We start from the raw sequence: 8,407 nt of genomic DNA, 5'->3' as shown, positions 1-8,407 counted from the left end.
GGCCAGGACATGTTAGCCTGTTTGCAGCTATTATAAATCTGATGGCTACCTTTTCTTTAGAAGCAAACCTATCTTTCTGTATTTAAAGTGATAAAAAACAGAGGAATCCCAAGCACCCTATATCCTACTTTAATGTTCCTGAACACAATACCAGTGTGAAGTGGAAAATGTGGACTCCCTCTGATCTCCAAGCAAAATTCCGTCCTTACTCTGAAAACGAAGGTACACACAGAAAGATAAGCACACAGCTTCACCTATTACATCTTCCCTTTGTTCACAAAACAATGTGAAGATGTTTTATGCAGAGACAGGCTCCCATTAAGGCCCTACTCTCATAGCTCAAGATTTGAGCCCATTTCTAGCTTGACTCATTGTTTCTCTCCTGAAAGAGACACTGCTTTCTGCAGCAGCACCCTCAATATTTATGTCTCTTTGTAATATCAATAATTTTGTTTTAATCGGAGCAGATCTGCTGGGTTGGTCATTGATTTGCAGTAAGATGTAAGTACAGCTGTATTGAGCTTAACTTTGTATGTCAGATGAGCATGTGAAAGATGTGAAGATATATTATTCAAAGTGGAGTTGCTTTATCCTAGACTGCTGATTCATAATGAAGTCAAAGAAATGTATTGTTTTCCTCTTCCTTTGGTATATGAAATAAACACAGCAATCTATGCTACCCTTCAGTTTTCATGTGCTCTACATGAAGTGCCCGCAAGAACTACCCTAACACTAACCTATCTTTTCAGCTCTGTTGTTTCTTCCACCATTGTAAACAAAAAAAAAGTCCTTGCCTTAACCATAACATACCTCTTTCTCTTCTTAAACATATTATGACCAGTAACTATCAGAACAAATATATGTAAATATAAAAAAAATCACCTCATGCATGATTCACACTTACTTATTATAAAACAGAGCGCTCTGCCACCATTCACAGAAAGCACACGCTAGCCTCATAATGGGCAAGACAAATGCTAACATGATGGAAAATTAGCTTTGGTGAGCCTGGACTGCACCATAAGCCCTTCAGCTACTTGCTTACACACATTGATGAAGAGCCGCTAAGGCCATGCTGCCATGGTGCACAGTGCCCTGATGGAGCAAGCCTCCGAGAAAGGGAGTGTTTTACAAGTCCATGATGTCAATTGATAAGGAGAACAACAGGCTTTCCTGGCTCTGTTACTATTGGGAAGAGACACCGAGAAGACATTGGGAGGTGCGGGAGCTGGGGCTTGCAGACAGGCTGCCTCCCTTTGCTCTAGGAGGTGACTCCCCCCGCTGCCCGGTGGCCCCTCCATGCACCTTCATTCACAGATAGGCAGACATTTTATATAAATAAACATCATTGCCAACCCTAAACTTTTACAAAAAACCCCAAACACACAAAATGTAAAGGGCAGAACTGCCATGCTGGGTCAGGCAGTGTGGCTCGGGCTCAGCAGAGCCCCCTTATGCTGCACCTTCCCTCCCAGGAAAACCAAGGTGGATCCAGGGAGGGGGGACCAAAAATAGTTGCAGGTGATGACCAGGCCAGTACTGCCGCCCTAGGGTGCAACCAGACATTTTTGGCACCTTGCTGGTGCCACCTCCAATCAGCAGGCCCCCCCAGCTCTTCAAGAGTCACGTGCAGCGGAAACCAGTCGAAACCAGTCAAAAACACATTGAAACCAGGCAAAAGCCCATTGAAACCAGGCAAAACCTGTTGAAACCAGGCAAGGCGGTTACCTGATGGCAGCTCTGCTGCCCACAGCTGAAGCGCCGTTGACCATGGCTGGGTGACCTCCTCCGGAGATGGGGATGTCATCCTGGCAGTGACATGTTGAAACCGGGAGGGCTGCCCTGAGGGGTGAAGGGGCAGCAGCCGGAGGGCCACCGCCATTTTGGGCAAAGGTAATTCAGGAGGCTTTGTGAGGGAAGGCCACAGGCACCCTGGCTGGCCAGAATGTGGTCGTGCCTCTTAAGATACGGGGCGCGAAACACCGAATCATAGGTGGTTTTTTGCCAATTGTGGGGCACACGAGGCCGCCTGTTCAGCTATTTGTCACCCGAGCTTTCAAGCAGAGGTCCTTGCCAGCAGGGTTTGGCCAAGCAGGCTCGCGAAGCTGCCGCCCCGGGCAGCAGTACTGTGGGCGACACGCAGGGAGGGTTGCCAGGGCCGGGCCACAGCGCCCCCCCTGGTTTTCACACACGTTTGTTCTGGTGCACTTCGGTTAACACGCACTGCCGGTTCCTAGGTGGAGTTGGAGGCCCGCAGGCACCTGCACGGGGGCTCAGAAAGAGCCCTGCTTGTGGAGAATGCGGGCATCGATCCCACTACCTCTCGCACGCTAAGCGAGCGCTTTACCATTTGCCATAATTCTCCTCCCCACTAGTGCCTGCCTCCCTCCCCCCCTCAGGCTGCCACATCGCCGCCTCCACGCGCGCCACCGACTTGTTGTCAGGCAGTTTGGCGCCCGCGCCGCGCCCTGAGGGGCGCGGCTCCGCGCGCTGGCCAATGGCGAGGCGTAGGGGGTAAGGCTACGGGGAGGTCGCCGCCACAGGCGCCCACCCTTCCCACCGCAGCCTCCTGCCGGGTCTGAGCAGCTGAGCTCTGGATTGGGCGGAAAGGGTTTATTTTTAAAAGGAACCTGCTCTTTCCATTGGGCGAGGGAAACGCCTGTCAGGGTGACGTTACCTTGTTGCTAAGCCGGGAAGGTGGGAAGCAAGATGCACCCGCCCCATACGTTGACTGGCCAACAGGAAGCCGAGAGCCCGCCCCCATCCCCCTTCGACGCTGTTGCAGTCGCGTAGCTGAGTGACTGACACCCACCAGACTCCCAGTGAGAGGCCGAGCTCCGCACACCGCCCAATAGAAAGTCGCGAGCCGAGGAGGAGGGTGGTGCCGGGGCGGTATGATTGGCAGGCGGGGCTGAGGCAGAGGAGGGCTCGCAGGAGCTGATATGTCCGCCATCTTGGAGCGTCGGTGATGGTGGCAGGCGGTGGCTTTCCCGCCTGAGCGGAGGCAGCCTGGGGCCTGTGGTGGGGGAACGCGCTTGCCGAGGTACGGGCGGGATAGCGGTGAGCTCTCCCTGCCGCCGCTTGAAGCGGACCGGCGCTCTGGTGGCGGCTCTTCTGCGGCGACGCGGGCCTGGCGCCTGCTCCCCTCCGCGCGGGGGGCTCCGGACGCTCCTCAGACGCCGCCAGGCCAGGGCCTGGCGGGGCTGCTGGGGCCTGTCGTGTGCGGCGCCCCCTCACACACGCACCACTGAGCTCGGAGCGCCCGGGCCAGGCGTGACGGGCCACGGCGCGGCTGCGGGGTGCCGCGGGCCTGGGCGCGGCGGGGAAGGCCCAGGCCGCGCTGGAAGGAGCCCTGCTCGCCCGCCGCCTCTTTCTTTTCGTGGCCGTGACGTTGGGTCCTTCGGCAGCTGCCCCGAAACTTCTTCCGGGCGTCCGTGGCGCTTCATCCCGAGTGGGGAGCCGGCCGGCAGCCGCGGAGGGGCGGGAAGGCCCCGGCCGTTCCACGGCAGCTTTTGGGCGCGGAGTGTTGGCGGCCTGGTGCGGCGCGGAGCGGGTCGTGCCGCGGTTGGATATGGTGGGCGGCGCATTGTTCCCCGGTAGACTGGAGGAGCTCTAAACTGGGTGAAGTGTTTGTCGAAATGGGGGAAGCTGTCTGCACTACTCCCTCCCCTGGTAGTCACTTGTGCTGTTGCTGTAACTTACAACACTTTATTCTGACTTCACTGTTGTCTCTCGGATAATAAAACAGATAAGCATTCTTTAAAACCAGTGCCTCAGTATTCTTGTGAGGACGCTGCCCTTTTTTCTTTTTTTTTGTTGGGTTGTTAGTGGGTTGTTTGTTTTGTTTTTTTTAACAAGGCAGCTTCTTTGTATTAGAATTTTTTAAGAGCATAGCAGTGTTTGGGTAAGCTTTAACGGCTGTTAAATACATCTAGCAAAATCTTGACTTTGAACCTGCCAGTTCTTTTGGTTTTGTTTTGCTTTAGTTGCTAAGAACTTTTCGAAGTGTAAGAGAGAATTAGTGTTATAGTCTTGTATGATATAAATACAACTGAGGCTAAAGATCGTATCTGCCAGGATAAATGTTATTTAAGTTGGAACAATAGGATACTTTGAATAGGTGTATTGCTATTTTAAAAAAGTGTTCTGAGTGGAAGAGTACAGAAAACTTATGAGTGGGTGGATAGCTTTAGGAAGTGTTCCTTGTGAGATGTTGACAATTTAAAAATGAAAGGTTGTGTTACTGCTAGTGATATTACTTAGGTTTAAAATCTCCTTCATTGGAAGGAATCTAAATGTTCTCTAATAGTGTGGTGTGTGTTTGGTTTGGTTTTGGTTTTGTTTGGTTTTTTCTTCTTTTTTTTTTTTAATTGATGAATGTTAAGCTGGTTTAAAATTTCCAGGCAGTATATAAAGTAACTTGTGAACTGCACAAATACGTGTATGCTTTTTTTTTTTCCTGGGATGCTGAAAGATGGGAAGTCTCCCTGTTTCAGTGTTCCAAATAGATTACTGCAGTTATTTGAACTGCAATGTGTATTTTCAGTACAACATACATTCTAGTAAGAGTCTGTGATTACTTAGCTCTGCTATTTATTTGTTTATGTTTTCAGTAGTGAGGCATGGACTAACTGTAGCTTGCAAGATTCTTTGTTACATAAATATAAAAGAACACTACAGAATTATCTTTCAATATATAACTTGTTAATGAGACTTCATGCAAATGTGGTATCCAGTCTGCATGTTTATTTCTTGACAGTTTATAGTTCTAAGTACTTGTTTAAGTTCACTTAAGTGATTTGTTTCCTCCATCTATGATATTGCTTGAACATAGGTGATATGTCTCATTTCTGTGTGAAAAGCAGAATGCATATGCAGTATTGAATCCTGTACTTTCTGAGTTACTAAAGGAATTTATTTTCTAATACTACTAGAAGATTTTATTTTGGCCAGAAGAACTGCTGAAGTGGTCTGTTTACAATGAACTTAAGGAAAACACTGAGGTAGTATGAAAGTTGTAGTTTAGAAAGTCAGGAAAAGTGACCTGTTTAACAGGAATGTCTTTAAGTACGGTAATGCATTATAGCTTCTCTGCAAGCAAGTTAGATTTATATGTAAACTGCTGTAACTGTAATATCTTTGGATTCTTTTAAATATAAATCAGCTAAATAAATTATTACTCCCTTATGGAATTAAAGATGCTAAATAGTTTGTGTGTCTCTTCACAATATTGTCTGCAAACTGTTCACTCTACTTCTGTTGACTTGCTGAAGTGAGAAAATGTGACTGTTTCCTTCAGAACCCTTCACTTTTGCACTTAACAGAGGTGATGCTATAGTCTGTATACTGATCAGAGAATCAGATGATGATTCAAGTGAATTAATAGAACAGAATCTGAATTTAGCAGTATTAATTTTGTATGCAGTTTTAGTATTAACAGATGGTTAGAGAGTGAACTGTATTGTTATGGCTCAACAGCTTTGCTTCTCTACTCAGCTTATACTTGAAATGCATGTACTATGAAATGCTAAAGAGCTGCCTCAAAAACAACCAGTATGGGATTGAAACAGTCAGAAGGGAGAAATGCTTTGAAGAACTGTCTGGTCCACTCTCCTTTCTCTCCATTGATGTCCTCTTTTGTCCAAGTGCTTAAAAAGCCTTGAAGTATTTGCTTAAATCTGCAGTTAGTCAAGATCACTCTGTATCAGTATATTGGAATAAAACATTTTCTAGCTTCAGTGTTCCAGCATACTACACAACATCTTCATAGGTAGGAGGCTTGCATATTCACTTCTTGCATATAACTGGCTTAATTTCTGGCCTTTGGAAGTTATGATGGAAACCATGGCTTTTCTTCTTGGACAGAAGAGGCACTAGTATGAGCATAGTTTCTGTAGTAAGGATGTCTTAAGCATATTGTCTGCCATCTAGATTTGGCTCTCATAGTGGCACCTTCGTCTGTGACCCTTAAGATTGCTGTATATTCTATGTTATTTCATATGCCAGGTTGAGGAATAGTGTGTTCTCTCAAAGTAGACACCACATCCACATTCTAGAAGACCAGATGTCTGATTGGATTATCATCCAAGCAAGATGTGGAGCCATTGTTTTTGGCAAAACTTTCCACGATAATGAAACAAGTAGGGATATATAAGAAATAATATCTTGCTTGTCTCATCGTATTTTGTCAAGTTGAAGGAAGAGAGCAAAGAACTCGGGAAACTATTTAGCGATCACTGATCCTGATATTTTCGGGGTGGGAGAAAGATCAATCAGAAAATACATAGAGAATATTAACATAATGTTGAAAGTTTTGCATAGCATGTTTAATTGTTTTTGTGGTGTGTCAGGGTGCCAGCATCTGTGTTAGAAACCATATGCTACTAAGCAACTAAAGTAAAATGTTTTTCTACTCTTGCATATTATATGCAGCTCTATAGCTAGCTTGGAAATGGGATAGACTTCTCAGGAAATGGGATAGACTGAATTGATAGGATCGGGAAGATATAAGCTGGTAACAGCTTGCTTGTTTATGGAATAGTTCTTCACACAATATTGGGAAAAAATCTGTTACTGTAAAATACAAGACTCTTCATGACCTTTTTTTTATTTAATAACGTCCATAAAGTGCCAAGAAGCATGTTTGAAGTGGTATATGTGATTCGGAGTGGGTGAAAAAGTTCCCAACTAACCCTTTGACTGTCCTTCTTGCTGTTATTCTGTATAGTCATCCCCTAATCCTGTTAAACGGACGTATCTTTTCCTTCTCCATGGGACTTAGATTCTGTCGCTGAGCGTTCCAAGTTTTTATGCAATGTGTTGCATGCCAGCAGTGGAAAAGAATACCAAAAGTACCTCAGCATACAACTGTATGGAGCTGTGAAGCTGTAATACATTCTACTGGAGTGGTGGTATATGTTGTCAGGCATGTTGGCAAAATGGCTAAGAGCAGCACCTGTGAAATTGGTAGTGAGGATTTGGTTAAAGACGTGAAGGGAGGCAGAATTGAGTGAAAAACATGGATGTACGCACAAGCAGAAACTGCCCTATAGTGAGATTTGAGAGTTAGTTAGTTTCCTTGGAGGAAGTTTTGAGAACATTCCTATTTCATTTTGAATTAGATGATTCCAAGCACTTATACGCAGTCTAAGTTGTGCATCTGCAAGGACATGGAGTACATGGCCTAGTGGTCTCCATCCTGTGTCTGCTGGGTCTTCTGGAAAATGAGCACTGAAAGACCATAGGCCAGCTCTTTTCAGTTGATACTTTTGATACCAAAAGATACTTTTAAACGTGAAGAAAATTCTAAAGCCTTTTTATGATGACCAGGCAGGTCCTGGGTGAAGCTTGTGAAGGGGCCTTGTGATTTCCAGTTTGGTAACAAAACATGGTTGGGATTGAGGATGGAAACTTTTTTGGTAAGAACTAGTGCTTGTTTCTGAGTTAAATATGTTCTAGAATATAGTGATTCCGGTACTAAAAGCATTCTTATTGTTACTATGTATCAAGTGAATCCTAGACCACTTTTATCCCTGCTAGGCAGTGGCACAGTCCCTGCCTTCAATGACCATAGGCAGAATTTCTAACTGGATCTGAGTACATAAAGTAAGATTCTATTGTGCAAATTTAACTTCTACTAGAGGTTTTTGGAGTGAATCTCATTATTTCCCAAACTAGTAGTAGAGAGAAAGATGCTTTCTGTAAATGTACGTTATGCTACTCTAGAAGAGTAAAGCATAAGACCCTAGTCCCCAGTTAGGTGATGCACATTTCTCACTTGTAGTGGTGCCCTAATTGATAGATTAATCAAAAGCAAGTTAATAAAATTTCAAGTAGTGCTTTATGCAATGGCTGTAGGCAATGCTGTACAGATGTGACTACATCTTTTTTTGTTGTTGTACTGCAACTGGATTGAGTGGTTGAGTTAGAGCAGAAAATAAGGGAGTAGTAGACATTTCTAAAGGCTTGGCTTGCTACAAATTGATATTACTTCAGTGCTACTTGCATTGTGAAAGGAGTATCAGCGGCTGCCTCCAAAGGGTGGATTTTTGGATCTTTGTACCAGAGTGGCTATACAATTAGTGTTTCTCATATAGAAACTGTAAAAATAAAATGCTATTTGCTTTTATTTTTTATAAGTATAGTGGAAGCCAAGTCTTATGGGGCTGTTTGTTGGGTTTTTTGGGGTGGTGGTTTTTTGGGGGGTTTTGGGGGGCGTTTTGTGTTGTGTTTTTTTTTTTTTTACCAAGAGTTACTGTAGTAGGGCAAAAATCATAGGTAAGGTCTTGGTGAAAAAACTCTTCTTTCTGTAAAACACACTGTAACCTTACCTTTAAAGCAAACATAAGGCTCTCTTCATATTCTGTTCTCTTACTTACCATGTATTACTTTGACCAGTCTCCAATCT

At 45.0% G+C, this 8,407-nt stretch overlaps 1 protein-coding gene across 15 annotated transcripts in view; it reads left to right on the top strand.

Annotated features, from left to right (window-relative positions):
- The first annotated feature begins 2,894 nt into the window (after window positions 1-2,894).
- Window positions 2,895-8,407, top strand: part of PPP6R3 (protein phosphatase 6 regulatory subunit 3) — a 65,351-nt gene continuing 59,838 nt past the window's right edge. For 7 of the 15 annotated variants that reach the window (XM_075162902.1, XM_075162896.1, XM_075162898.1 and 4 more), the window contains exon 1: window positions 2,899-3,043. The gene's annotated coding sequence lies outside the window, so the exon portion shown is untranslated. Of the gene's footprint in view, window positions 3,044-8,407 lie in introns of all 15 variants that reach the window. The other 8 variants (XR_012675695.1, XM_075162906.1, XM_075162904.1 and 5 more) reach the window with 3 other exon arrangements.

Source organism: Calonectris borealis, chromosome 14 (genome assembly GCF_964195595.1).
Source record: "Calonectris borealis chromosome 14, bCalBor7.hap1.2, whole genome shotgun sequence".
Classification (NCBI taxonomy): domain Eukaryota; kingdom Metazoa; phylum Chordata; class Aves; order Procellariiformes; family Procellariidae; genus Calonectris; species Calonectris borealis.
This window is presented reverse-complemented; position numbering and strand designations above follow the sequence as displayed.